The following is a 14,834-nucleotide window of genomic DNA, read 5'->3' as shown; positions in this document are numbered from 1 at the left end:
GTATACACTCTAACTTCCAATTTTAAGAACTGTATTTGTTTATGGAAAGGAAAATAAACTGACATTTTCAGGAATATCTACCAATATTAGCAAACCCAAGGTAGTGTGCTCCATTTTTAAATAAGGGAGTAAGAAGTTTGTGAATTACTCCCTACACACTTCATATGGTTTTGAGGACATACTATTTTACCCTTTATACAGCACACTAGCTAAGAAAATCTATTGCCAGAAGACCACTTTCTTATTCTATGTAAATGAAATATCTAGAAAAGGCAAATTTACCGAGACAGAAATTGAGAGGCTTCAGTTAGGGCTTACACGATAGAGTCACCAGCAGGGGGACTGCTTGGAGAGGAAGCTGTCTAAGTGAAGCCATGAGCAGTTGAAAGAGGTATTGCAGAGAAGAATAGTCTTTGACCCTGAAATTGAAAAATCCTTCTATCAAATGCCCCTGACTTTGGGAAGTACCCACTGAGGCATCTGGTGAGACTGAGAGATATAATTCCCATAACCACACTTTGTTGATGCTTATTTTGTTTAAGAACATGAAATTTGGAGTCAGTTCAGGGTTCTGAAACTGCTTACTAGTTGTGTGACCTTGGACGAGTTACTCTACCTTTCTGTATCTCAGTTTCCTGATCTAGAAAATGGACATAATATTACATACTTCTCAGGGCTGCTCTGAAGATTGCTGGGTGCAATTCCTGGCACACTGTAGGTCCTCAATAAATGTTAATTCTTCCTTGTAGCCTTTTAACTGTTATGTGAGAATGCTGGAAAGTAGGAGAATGTGAAAGGTCTGTGTCATATTTTCCGTGTAGCCAGAGAGGGCTTTCTCCACCTAGTTAGTGTCTAAATTTGATGGGACCCAAATATGCATCTCAGACCCAGCTCCAAGACTACACACACACACACTCAGCATCAGTTAGATGGCTCACAGTCACACCATGCCCCAAACTCATTATCTTGCACCCCCTCCAATTTGCCCCTTCTCCTTGAGGCTATGTTTCATATTTAGAAAATGACACCAGCCTCCACTTAGCTTTTCAAGCCTGAAGATTAGGAGTCATTCTAGACTTTTATTTTATTTTATTTACTTTATTTATTTTATTTTATTTTTTCATTTCATTTCATTTTTTGAGATGGTCTTGCTCTGTCACCCAGGCTGGAGTGCAGTGGCATGATCTTGGCTCACTGCAAGCTCTGCCTCCCAGGTTCAAGTAATCCTTCTGCCTCAGCCTCCCAAGTAACTAGGATTTCAAGAGTGTGTCACCACACCCAATTTGTATTTTTATTAGAGACAGGGTTTCACCATGTTGGCCAGGCTGGTCTTGAACTCCAGACCTCAAGTGATCTGCCCGCCTTGGCCTCCCAAAATGCTGGGATTATAGGCACGAGCCACCATGCCTGGCCCATTTTAGACTCTTTAATTTTCCTTACCTCCAGATCTAATCAAGCTTCAAGTTTCAATAGTCTATTGACAGATTCCACTGGCCACAGCTGGAATTGAACACATTCTACAGTAGATTTAACCCAGTCATTAATTTTCATCCAAAAGTATTTTGGATTATATTTGTTGGGCAGCTACTATGAGCTAGGCACTATGTCAGGCTTTCTCTTCACTACCTCCTCCCTAGTACAGGTCCCAATCTTTCCTGAGTTGACTGATGAAATAGCTTCCTATCTAGCCATCCTGAATTCAGTCCTTTCTTCACATTCTTCCACAGACCCATTCCCTTAAGACCATAAATGGCTTTCCACAGATCTCTTAGGAAAGGGTTTCTGACATGGCTGATAAGGCTCTCCAAGATCCAGGCCCACCTAGGTCTAGGTCAGGTCCCCTTGTTATATGCTCCAGTTGGGTTCCCCCAGAAACACCTTTATGTGGGGGTTTGAGTGCAAGTAGTTTATCAGGGAAGTAGTCTTGGAAAGCTGTGGTAGGAAAATGGGGACATGAGGGAGGAAGAAAAGCCAATTCAGGATATGTTAGCAAACAAGTTATTGGGAGATGGGTAATAGGGGCTTGGTTTCACTGGAAACCCTGGGAGACAGCAGAGAATGTGCTCAGAATTGTCCCACCCAGAGGGTGAGGAAGCTGGGTGGTTAACTCTCATTTATCATCAGTTGAGGACGCTCCTGAGGGCATTGATTCCCCAGTCCCAATAGCCTGCAGGGGCTAACCATGCCCCTACCCACTGCGGGTCAGAGAAGTCCTCACTCAGGACTGAGTGTTGAGGTGCTTGCAGTAAGAAGCCCTTAGTTTGCCTGGTGAATGCTGCGGGGATATGGGCAGCCACTAGAGTGACCACAGCTTTCAGAATGCTCTTGACCTCCCCTTTGTAGCTCTCTTTGCCCTTGAAATGAACTCATTCAGTGTCAATCTTTCAAGCTAATCTCTTAGCTCTGTAAGGGTGTAAACCATGTCTCTCTGCTTCACCATTATACCACCAGTGCCTAGCACAGAGCCCGACATGTAAAATGTGCTCAGAGATATTTAGCAAATGTTTAGATAAATGAATAAATGGTTATTCTTTCCAGAAAGTAAACCAGGCATGCCATACTGTGAGAATGCCAGAAAGTAGTACCTGACAAATAAGTTACACATGCATGATAACACCTCTATGTTATTGTGACATCTGAATTCACATAAATCACTGATTTTTAAAAAGTTAACTTTTATTTTAAGTTTGGGGGTACACGTGCAGGTTTGTTATATAGGTAAACTTGTGTCATGGGGATTTGTTGTACAGATTATTCCGTCACCCAGGTACCAAGCCTAGTACCCATTAGTTATTTTTCCTCATCCTTTCCCTCCTCCCACCCTCCATCCTCTGATAGGCCCCAGTGTGTGTTGTTCCCCTCTATGTGTCCATGTGTTCTCATCATTTAGCTCACTTATAAATGAGAACATGTGGTATTTGGTTTTCTGTTCCTCCATTAGTTTGCTAAGGATAATGGCCTCCAGCTCCATCCATGTCCCTGCAAAGGACATGATCTTGTTCTTTCTTATGGCTGCATAGTATTCCGTGGTGTATGTGTGCCACATTTTCTTTATCCAGTCTACCATTGATGGTAATTTAGGTTGATTCCATGTCTTTGCCATTGTGAATAGTGCTGCAATGAACATACGTGTACATTGTCTTTATAATAGGACAATTATATTCCTTTGGGTATATACACAGTAATGGGTGTGCTGGGTTGAATGGTATTTCTGTTTTTAGGTCTTTGAGGAATTGCCACACTGTCTTCCATAATGGTTGAACTAATTTATACTCCCACCAACCTTGTATAAGCATTCCTTTTTCTCTGTAACCTCACCAGCATCTATTTTTTGACTTTTTAATACAGCCATTCTGACTGATGTGAGATGATATCTCATTGTGGTTTTGATTTGATGATCAGTGATGTTGAGCTTTTTTAATGTTTATTGGCCACATGTATGTCTTCTTTTGAGAAGTGTCTGTTCATATCATTTGCCCACTTTTTAATGGGTTGTTTTTTGCTTGTAAATTTGTTAAAGTTCCTTATAGATGCTGGATATTAAACCTTTGTCAGATGCATAGTTTGAAAATATTTTCTCCCATTCCATAGGTGGTCTGTTTACTCTGTTGATGGTTTATTTTGCTGTGCAGAAGCTCAATTTTTGTTTTTGTTGCAGTTGCTTTTGGTGTCTTTGTTGTGAAATCATTGCCTGTGCCTATGTCCAGAATGGTATTACCTGGGTTATCTTCCAGGGTTTTTATAGTTTTGGGTTTTTACACTTAAGTTTTTAATCCATCTTGAGTTAATTTTTATATGTGATGTTAGGAAGGGGTCCAGTTTCAATCTTCTACATATGGCTAGCCAGTTTTCCCAGCACCATTTATTGAATAGGGAGTTTTTCCCCATTGTTGGTTATTGTCAACTTTGTTACAGAACAGGTATTTGTAGGTGTGTGGCCTTATTTCTGAGCTCTCTATTCTGTTCCATTGGTCTATGTGTTTGTTTTTGTACCAGTACCATGTTGTTTTGGTAGCCCTGTAGTATGGTTTGAAGTTTGGTAGCAGATCTCTGATATTTTTTGACAATACCCAATTGAGTGCAAGCCCTCAAAGTGTGAAACTACTGCAAGAAAACACTGGGGAAAATCTCCAGGACATTGGACTGGGCAATGCTTTCTTGGGTAATACCCCACAAGCACAGGCAAGCAAAGCAAAGACAGACAAATGGGATCACATCAAGTTAAAAACCTTTTGCACAACAAAGAATACAATCAACAAAGTGAAGAGATAACCTACAGAATGGGCAAAGATATTTGCAAACTACCCATTTGACAAGGGATTAATAACCAGAATATATAAGGACCTCAGATGACTCTATAGGAAAAAAATCTAATAATCTGATAAGAAATGGGCAAAAGATTTGAATAGACATTTCTTGAAAGAAGACATACAAATGGCAAACAGGCATATAAAAAGGTGCTCAACATCATTGATCATCAGAGAAATGCAAATCAAAATTACAATGAGATATCATCATCTCACCCTAGTTAAAATGGCTTATATCCAAAAGACAGGCAATAACAAATAGTGGCGAGGATGTGGAGAAATGAGAATCCTTGTACACTGTTGGTGGGAATGTAAATTAGTACACCCACTATGGAGAACAGTTTGGAGGTTCCTCGAAAAACTAAAAATTGAGCTACCATATGATCTAGCAATTCCACTGCTGGGTATATACTCAAAAGAAAGGAAATCAGTATATTGACGAGATATGTGCACTCTTATGTTAACTGCAGCACTGTTTATAATAGCTAAGATTTGGAAGCAACCTAAGTGTCCATCAGCAGATGAATGGATAAAGAAAACGTCATGCTTACACACGATGGAATACTATTTAATCATAAAAGAATAAGATTCAGTCATTTGCAGCAACATGGATAAAACTGAATATCATTAAGTTAAGCAAAATAAGCCAGGAACAGAAAGACAAACATTGCATGTTCCCACTTATTTGTGGGGTCTAAAAATGAAAACAATTGAACTCATTGGAGTTCAACCATCCCCACCTCCCCTCAATCCCCCATTACCCTTCCCATCCTCTGGTAACTATCCTTCAGATGGGCTTCAGATGTGCTGGGGGGAGGTGGAGATGGTGAAATTGAGAAAGCCTGGTTTGGAAAAGATCAGTTACAAAAGGATGAATCTCACTGTGGGATAGCAGACAGTAAAGTGTTCCATCATAGTTAGAAAGAGTGAATAAGATTTGCTATTTGATAGCACAACACAGTGACTACAGTCAATAATAACTTAATTGTACATTTGAAAAAAATCAAGAATGCAAGTTCCTATAGCTGTTTAAGTTTAAAAAGGAGGTAAAGTAGCATTTATTTTTGTATGTTCATGGGATAACTCATGAATATCCCCCATATATATCATATGACTTTCTCTGAAACTAATAAACTTTATGCTTCCCTTAAAATTTTAAATTAAAAAAGGCCCAACACAGTGGTGGGCATCTACAGTCTCAGTGTTCGAGAAGATGAGGAGGATCCTTTGAGCCCAGGAGTTTGAGGCCAGCCTTGGTAACATAGTGAGATCCTGTCTCTAAAAATAAGTAAATAAACAAAACTTGCTTTTAAATGTTCTATATCTTGATTGTGCTGTTGGTTTCATGAGTGTATACATATGTGAAAACTCATATGACTATTATATATGTGGTGATATCTATGCTGATAGAGTTTGGATATTTATCCCCACCCAAATCTCATGTTTAATTGTAATCCCCAATGTTGGAGGTTGGCCCTGGTGAGAGGTATTCGGGTCATGGGGGTGGATCCCTCATGGCTTGGTGCCGTCTTTGCCACAGTGAGTTCTCTTGAGATCTGGTTATTTAAAAGTGCGTGGCACCTCCCCTGACTCTCTCTCTTACTTGTTCCTGCTTTCACCTTGTGGGGTACCTGCTCTCCATTCGCCTTCTGCTGTGTTTGAAAGCTTCCTGAGGCTTCCCTAGAGGCCAAGCAGATGCTGGCACCATGATTCCTGTAAGGCCTGCAGCATTGTAAGCCAATTCAACCTCTTTTCTTTATAAATTACCCAGTCTCAGGCATTTCTTTATAGCAAAGCAAGAACGTCCTAATACATACACCTATGTCTATATCTGCATCCATATCTATGTTTATATCTCCAGAGAAAATAGCTTTGTGCAATACAAAATATGGATACATAATATCTCTCAAGAAATAATATATTTCCTGCTGGTATCACAAGAATTTTTTTCTCTTCACAAATTCCTGTCCCAATGCTTATATTTGAGGGGGGAATACAGTATTACTTTTCATTATCACTTATTTTTGACACAGTGGTTTGTCAGAGGTTGACAGGTTTTAATAACTGTAGCCCAGAAGAACTAAAGGCTAAACAGTGGTTCTTAACCAGGGTGATTTTGTTCCCCTGGGGACATCTGGCTATGTCTGGAGACATTTTAAATTGTCTTGACTGGGGAAGGGGTGCTAGTGGCATAAATAAATAAAAACTTGCTTTTAAATATTCTATAACATTTGTGGGTATAATTAGTGGGTAGAGGCCAGCAATGCTGCTAACCATCCTGCAGTGTACAGGATGTCCCCAACAACTGGCCTAAATTTCAACAGTACTGAGATTGAGAAAGCGTGGTTTGGAAAAGACTGGTTACAGAAGGGTGAATATCATTGTGGGATTGCAGAAAGTAAAGTGCTCCATCATTATTCACCTATTCTTCATCTGCTCTTTTAAATAATCAGAGGCTCCATTCTGAGGGAGGACTAGTCATTATAATGTGTATCCCTCCAGGGTAGAAATCAGATTTGGAGTCATAGCAGTAGAGGCCCTGGTTCTGCAGTCACTAGGGCTTAATTCTGTTGTCAGCAATCATCAGGAGAGTAGCTCCATCATATGGCTTCCCGGCCTCATCATTTTGACTTAAAAAGGATGTATTCAGAAAAATAGGGGGAAGTATTTTCTTCTGCTAGGGCAGCAATAGCAAAATACCACAGACTGGGTATAAACCGTAGAAAGTGGTCCAGATTAAGGTGCCATAGGGTTGGTGTTTTCTTCCTGACCTGGGGAGGGCTTTCCTCCTAACTTACGGATGGCTGCCTCCTTACTGTGTCCTCACATTGCCTTTCTTCTGTTCACGTGGAGAAAGACAGAGATCCCTGCAAGGTCTTCCTCTTCTTATGAAGATCCCAGTTCTACTGAATTGGGCCACACTCTTATACCCTTCATTACCTTAATTGCCTCCCTGAAGGCCCCTGCCTCAAAATGCAATCACATTGTGGGTTAGGGCTTCAACATACGAATTTGGAAGGATACAATTCTGTCCCTAAGAGAAGCATTACACATAAATGTGGTATATAATAATGACTGAATTTGGAGCCTGATTCTGTAAATGGAATGTTAGAAAAAGGGTTCATATTGATTGCTTGAGGAGAAAATTTGGAATTTTCTCTCCTAACTACTTTTTGGGTTAATTACAGAAAGGAGCAAAAGGTTGAAACCAAAACAGAATAAACAACTTCTGTGACAGTGAAGCCGTGGAATGGGATGGAGAAATAGTCATTTCTGAGGGTTAAAAATGCCAGAAGGAATATATGTCTATGTATCTAAATGACCTTGTCTATCTATTAATCATCTATCTACATATCTGTGTGTGTGTATGTGTGTGTGTATACACATTTCCAAACAGATCTAAGGTCACATTATTACTTTGGAGGCATAAAGTATACTAAATATAACAAAGTTTGTAATAAAATATGATATGTAATATATTTCATATTTATTAACTGGAAATATGTTTTCTTTCAATTACTAAGTAATTATTTTTTACTTCTCAACTCATCTCTTTGTTATATCATATGCATCAAGAGCCATGATGCATATCTACCCTGAGAAACTCTGGGATGTTAAAGGCCTGTTTGTAAGAGGGCCCCTGGGGCTTTGGGAGAAATGGTAGAATGGGGCATTTACGGTGGATTACCATTATTCTTAATATGTTATTATCATGATAATTCTATATACCTCATAGTGCCACACATATATACATATATGAGACTATAAGATTAGAGATTTCCAGTTAAACATGGCAGAGTTTAATCTCCTCTTCCTACTGAAACCTCACTAAATGTATATGTGTGTGGTGGGGTTGGGTAAGTGTCAGGTGTGATAGGTGTGGGGTGTGGTATAAATCCCAAAAGACAGAGAATTGGAAAGGAGACATTAGCAAATGGGAAATTTCAGAAAAAAAAATTTGGAAGGTGGAAAAGTAGAGGAGAGAAACATGATTTTGAGCAGAAGAGGTTACTATGTGAGAACCCATAGAGGACACAGGACTTAAAGTGGTATCAATACCATGGAAGGTAAGTGAGGTGCAAGGATTAGTTATACGTTTGTTTGAGCTATTAGCACCAAAGGACATCTTCCCCATCTCTTGATGCTAAGCAGCTACCCTCCACAGGTGACAGAAGACAAGTTCTCTGGAGACAATGAACCAGAGAGAGCCCAGACAGACTCAGGAACACTACACATGTAGGGGTGAGGTGGAACTGAATTTATGGCAGGAGGCTGAAACATGCTGATTATGGGAAAATTTGAGTAATGAACAGCGAGATCCTCAGCCTTCTTTCTCAAACCTTGTCCCAGAAAGACCCTACTACCAAATAGCAACTAAACATACGCTGCCCTCCCCTGCAGGCAGGAGATTAGAAGCTTTTTCGCAAGAGAAAACACCTCTACATACTGACATTTGAAGCCTACAACACAAGACAGCAGTGAAGGAAATCCCATTATGATAGTTCTGCAGTAGATCTAGAGAGTAATAACCCCATCTGGAGCAGGAGAGTTGGAGGGTTCTGAGAGGGAGATTGCCAGGAAAATAGTGGAGTAGAAAGATTACTTGATATATATGAGTATTTGGAAAATAATAATAGGTCCTTGACAGGCCCAAATAAGCATTTGTATAGATTCACAGAAAACTGTGCAACTGAAAATAACAAGGCAAATATTAACACTTGGAAAAATAAAAAGTTGTTCAAGAAAGGAAATATAGTCATAGTATACTACCTGGCTCAATCCTGCATAATATTTGCATGCATTTTTGTTATATAAATAGTGACTAATGATTTAACCAAAAATTGGGAGGCTAGAGGATGGAGTAAGTGAAATTAGAAGTTGTTGGATAACTTAATTCTCATCTACCATAACAAGAAATTAATTTAGTTTACGTTAGAAGTGATACTTCAAATTAGTGAGAAAGAAAGGTATATTTAATAAGCAGTGCTGGAATTTCCAAATGTAATCTATTAAAAATAAAAATTAGACTCAATATAAAATCCATATTTAAATAATTAAAGTACAGATATTCCTCAACTTATGATGGTATTATGTTCTAATAAACCCATCATAAGTTGAAAATGTTATATGCCAAAAATGCTTTTAAGGGCTGGGTATGGTGGCTCAGTCTCGTAATCCCAGTACTTTATAAGGTTGAAGTGGGAGGATTGCTTGCAGCCAGGGGTTCAAAACCAGCCTGGTCAGCATAGTGACATCCAGTCTCCACAGAAATTTTAAAAAGTAGCCAAGCATGGTGGTACGTACGTAGTCTTAGCTACTTGGGGTGCTGAGGTGAGAGGATCACTTGAGGCCAGGAGTTTGAGGTTATGGTGAGCTATGATTGTGCCACTACATTCCAACCTGGGTGACAGAGAAAGACCCTGTCTCAAAAAAAAAAAAAAAAAGAAAGAAAGAAAAAGAAAAGCATTTAATATACCTAACCTACTGAACATCATAGCTTAATCTATCCTGCCTTAAATGTGCTCAGAACACTTACATTAGCTTGCAGTTGGGCAAAATCACTGAATATAAAGCCCATTTTATAATAAAGTATTGAATATCATGTAATCTATTAAATACTGTACTGAAGTACAGTTTCTACAGTTTCTATTGCTTTCACACCATCATAAAGTCATAAAATTATAAGATAGTTATTATTAATTTGAATATCATCAGGTGAGGACTGTCTGTAATAAACATTTTAAGATAAGGATTTTAAAAATAACCTTGGAATAGAAACAGCCTTCCTAAGCAAGAGACAAGCTGCAAAGCCATAAAGAAAAATGATGGACAGATTTGACTTCAAAAGAATGAAAAACTTAGAAGTAATAAGAAACAAAGTAAACAGAAGCAACAAACTTGGAAGAAAATATGTGCAACCTATTTAAGAAATAATGGATTAATACTATTTATCTAGCTACATATATACTTTTTATTAACAGTAGTCCTATTTTGTTCTTTTTCAATCTATCTTATATTGTGAATGTGATAGTATCTGCAGTATTTGTAGTTCTGATTCTACTTTTTATTGTTTCTGTTAACTGTTGTGCATGGTAGCTTGTTTCCTTGTGTTTTAATTGCAAGTTCATGTTCATTAAAACCTCATATGTGAGAACTCTTTGAAACTTTGGCTGGATGTGGTGGCTTACACCTGTAATCCCAGCAATTTGGGAGGCCGAGATGGGCAGATCACTTGAGGTCAGGAGTTTGAGACTAGCCTGGGCAACCTGGCGAACCCCCGTCACTATTAAAAATACAAAAATTAGCTGGGCATGGTGGCATACGCTTGTAATCCCAGCTACTCAGGAAGCTAAGGCAGGAGAAAAGCTTGAACCTGGGAGGTGGAGGTTGCAGTGAGCCACGATCGTACCACTACACTGCAGCCTGGATGACACAGTGAGACTCTCTCAAAAAAAAAAAAAAAAAAAAAAAACTTTGACTCAAAGGTCCTTTTCCTGAAAGTTTGGTTTTACTAACTAAATGCCTCAGAGCATTACCAACCCAGAACCATTTTGAAGGATATTTATGTGTGAGGTTTTCTTATGCTACACAGATTTGTGGATTCTGGTTCCAAACCTGCCTGAGGGCTGAACTTGTAGATAGCAATTTTCCCCCTTCATTTCTCCCCAGGGTCCAAATTGCTTACCCATTATTAGTCTTGAAAATCTGATCATGTCACTTTCCTCTACTTAAAAACATATATATAATATATAATCATATGTATGTGGTATACATATATATGATATATATGTATATATGATATATATATGAGATACAATGATGTACCCAAAGACATACATAATGGAGTCTGGCAATGATAGATGTCCTATATGATATATGATATAAATTTTTTAAAGGATTCCTTCCTTCCTTCCTTCCTTCCTTCCTTCCTTCCTTCCTTCCTTCCTTCCTTTCTTGTTTTTTAAGAGACAAGGTCAAAACCACAATGAGATACCATCTCACACCAGTTAGAATGGCAATCATTAAAAAATCAGGAAACAACAGGTGTTGGAGAGGATGTGGAGAAATAGGAACACTTTTACACTGTTGGTGGGATTGTAAACTAGTTCAACCACTATGGAAAACAGTATGGCGATTCCTCAAGGATCTAGAACTAGATGTACCATATGACCCAGCCATCCCACTACTGGGTATATACCCAAAGGATTATAAATTATGCTACTACAAAGACACATGCACACGTATCTTTATTGCGGCACTATTCACAATAGCAAAGACTTGGAATCAACCCAAATGTCCATCAGTGACACACTGGATTAAGAAAATGTGGCACATATACACCATGGAATACTATGCAGCCATAAAAAAGGATGAGTTTGCGTCCTTTGTAGGGACATGGATGCAGCTGGAAACCATCATTCTTAGCAAACTATCACAAGAAGAGAAAACCAAACACCGCATGTTCTCACTCATAGGTGGGAACTGAACAATGAGCTCACTTGGACTCGGGAAGGGGAACATCACACACTGGGGCCTATCATGGGGAGGGGGGAGGGGGGAGGGATTGCATTGGGGAGTTATACCTGATATAAATGATGAATTGATGGGTGCTGACGAGTTGATGGGTGCAGCACACCAACATGGCACATGTATACATATGTAACAAACCTGCACGTTATGCACATGTACCCTAGAACTTAAAGTATAATAAAAAAAAAAGAAAAAAAAAAAATAGACATCTACATAACTGAAATATTTAAAAAAAAGAAAAAAAAGAGACAAGGTCTCCCTGGGTTGGCTAGGCTGCAGTGCAGTGGAGCAATCATAGCTCACTGCAGCCTTGACCTCTTGGGCTCAAGTGATCCTCCCAGCTCAGCCTCTCAAGTAGCTGGGACTACAGGCACAGGCCACCATACCCAGCTAATTAAAAAAAATTTTTTTTGTAGAGACAAGGTCTTACTATGTTGCCCAGGCTGGTCTTGAAGTCCTAGGCTCAAACAATTCTACTGCCTCGGTCTCCCAAACTGCTGAGATTAGAAGCATGAACCACCACACTAGGCCTTAAAAACCTATAAACCAACTCATTTGTCTGGTCTCAGCTTGAATATTACTTCCTCATAAGTACCTCCTCTAACTGCCTGTCCTGAAACTAAGTCAGATTTCCAATGCATGTTCTTACACTTCTTTGTACTTCTTCTCTTAGCATTCATGACACTTAAATTCAATTATTTGTGTAATTATATTTCAGTGACTCTCTTCATCACTGGCTGTAAAGTTACCATTGTTGGGAACTTTGTCAACAACCTTCACTGCTATATGTCTAACATCTAACTTAGGGCCTGCTGCATATTTGTTGAATGAATACAAAAATAAATTAATAGTTTGGGAAATATTACCATGGAACAAATTTAGTTCCCAGCTCTGCAATGTTCTCGCTATATAAATGTGTCTAAATTATTTAATGTCTCAAAGTCTTGTTCACTTATAAAATAGAATTAGTAATACCCACCTCATATGGTTGTTATGAGGGTAACAAATGATGTACCCAAAGACTTACATAATGGAGCCTGGCAATGATACATGCCCAATAAGTGGTAGCTTTTATTATTATTTGCCAGATATGCCTCCTAAGTTCTGCAGAGTTGTGCCAACCAGTTTTTTGCACATATGCACTTTTAGCATACTCCTGTAGCATTTCAGATACAGAATAATGTAAAGAGTTTTCAGCCCTTGATGAGTCACTATATAAAGATAATAATTAATGGATTATTCCAGAAATTGTCATTTAAAAGTGATATAGACTTAAAACTAGGTAAAATTTACTTTTTGAAAATAAGCCAACATGAGGGTTTCACTGAGGTATACATATGTCAAAATTTATTAAGTTGTACATTTTAAGTATATGCAGCTTATTATTATGTATAGCTTCCAAGTTTGTTGCTTATGTTTAGTTTATTTCTTGTCACTCCTGAGTTTTTTGTTGTGGTCAAATCTGTCCATCATTTTCCTTTATGGCTTTTGCAGTTAGTGTCTTGATATGCAAACAATTGTACACATTTAATGTATATATCTTTATGAGTTTGGACATGGGCATACCCTATGATACTATCACCGCAACCAAAGTACTAAACGTATCCATCACCTCCAGAATTTTTCTTATGTTTTTTAAAATCTGGTTTTTTTTAAATAAGAAAAATATTAAGCCACCACCATGTAGAATGAACTACATGAATTAGTTCTACTATTTAGGAGGAAGTTTGATCTTTTATTTTTTTTTTTAACCAAAAAGATCTATTTCCATTATTTGGCTTCAACTTGAGGAGGGCAGTTTGTTTTTCAGATGGGTTTTTCTCTTTGAGATTTGCTCTGCAGTTTGACAAATGTCGATGCCATCACTGCTTAAACTCCACTCCTCAAATGTAAATATTTGCTGAAGGTTAATCTTGCTTTGATAGCACAAAAGCAAACTTTCTACATTTCAAAGTTGGCAGGTGCTTTTCACAGTGCTGCCCTGAAAAATCTGCATAATGCCAGTTTTTTTTTTTTTTTTTTTTTTTTAAGCTGGTATACTTCATAGATTGGATACTGGTGAACTTGAGACTTTTTCTGAAGAGTGACTACTTAAGCATACAATTGATGAATTAGGAGTATACACATATGACTCAATAGTCTGTATTTCTGCTATTGTTTTTAAGGCAGCAACAATCTGTATTATTTATTTATTAAGACCCATTGAATACACTTAACTTGGGTTAGCCAGCCCAAAGACCCATGAATAAAACCCCAGGGCATAGAACTGAAAGTTGATCAAGAGCAGGTGGTGCTTTCATGAATTTGTTGAAGAACTTTGAGATATAGTGGTCTAGTTTTTGTTGCCCCCAAAGTTGACCCTAATGCAAGAACTTGGGATGTCAGTAGTTTTTTTTAGGAAGTGATCCCAGGAAGCATAAATCAGGAAGTGGAGGAAATGGAAAGGGAAGGGAAAAGTGTTAATTGAAAAAATGTGTTAATGAGTAAGTTTCTGCTGTGGGAAACCGGGGCTCCATCTCACTAGGGATGCTGTAAGGACACTGAAGGAGGAAGCTTCAAAATTGTCTCACCATGGAATAGAGAAGCTAGAGTATTTACCCACATACTCCTATCTTCATTGTTTGAAAGATGCCCCTTGGACATCAGCCACTGAGATAGAGCCACTGAGACATCAGCCACTGAGATAGAGCTGCAGGTAAACTCAGAGGTTGGACAAGGGGATATGTCTAGAGCATAAACACCACAGGCTGCATGGAAGGTTTAGGATCTTTGATGTGACAGACTATCAGTGCAATGTGTTATTGAATGTGTAGGGGCATGGTTAAAGCAATGGGTTTATAAACTCTGAAGGAGTCCTTCACCATTTTTTTCCCCCAGAATGAAAATTGATGAAATGCACAATCGGCTAGTCAACTCAGTTGTTTGGTATCCAGTAGACCACTGGTTTTCAGAGCATGGTCTCTAGTCCTGCAACATCAGCATCATCTAAAATTAGTT

The sequence above is a fragment of the Piliocolobus tephrosceles genome, chromosome 13 (genome assembly GCF_002776525.5).
Source record: "Piliocolobus tephrosceles isolate RC106 chromosome 13, ASM277652v3, whole genome shotgun sequence".
In the NCBI taxonomy this organism is placed as follows: Eukaryota; Metazoa; Chordata; class Mammalia; order Primates; family Cercopithecidae; genus Piliocolobus; species Piliocolobus tephrosceles.
The sequence above is the reverse complement of the archived record's forward strand: the minus strand, read 5'-3'. Positions refer to the sequence as shown.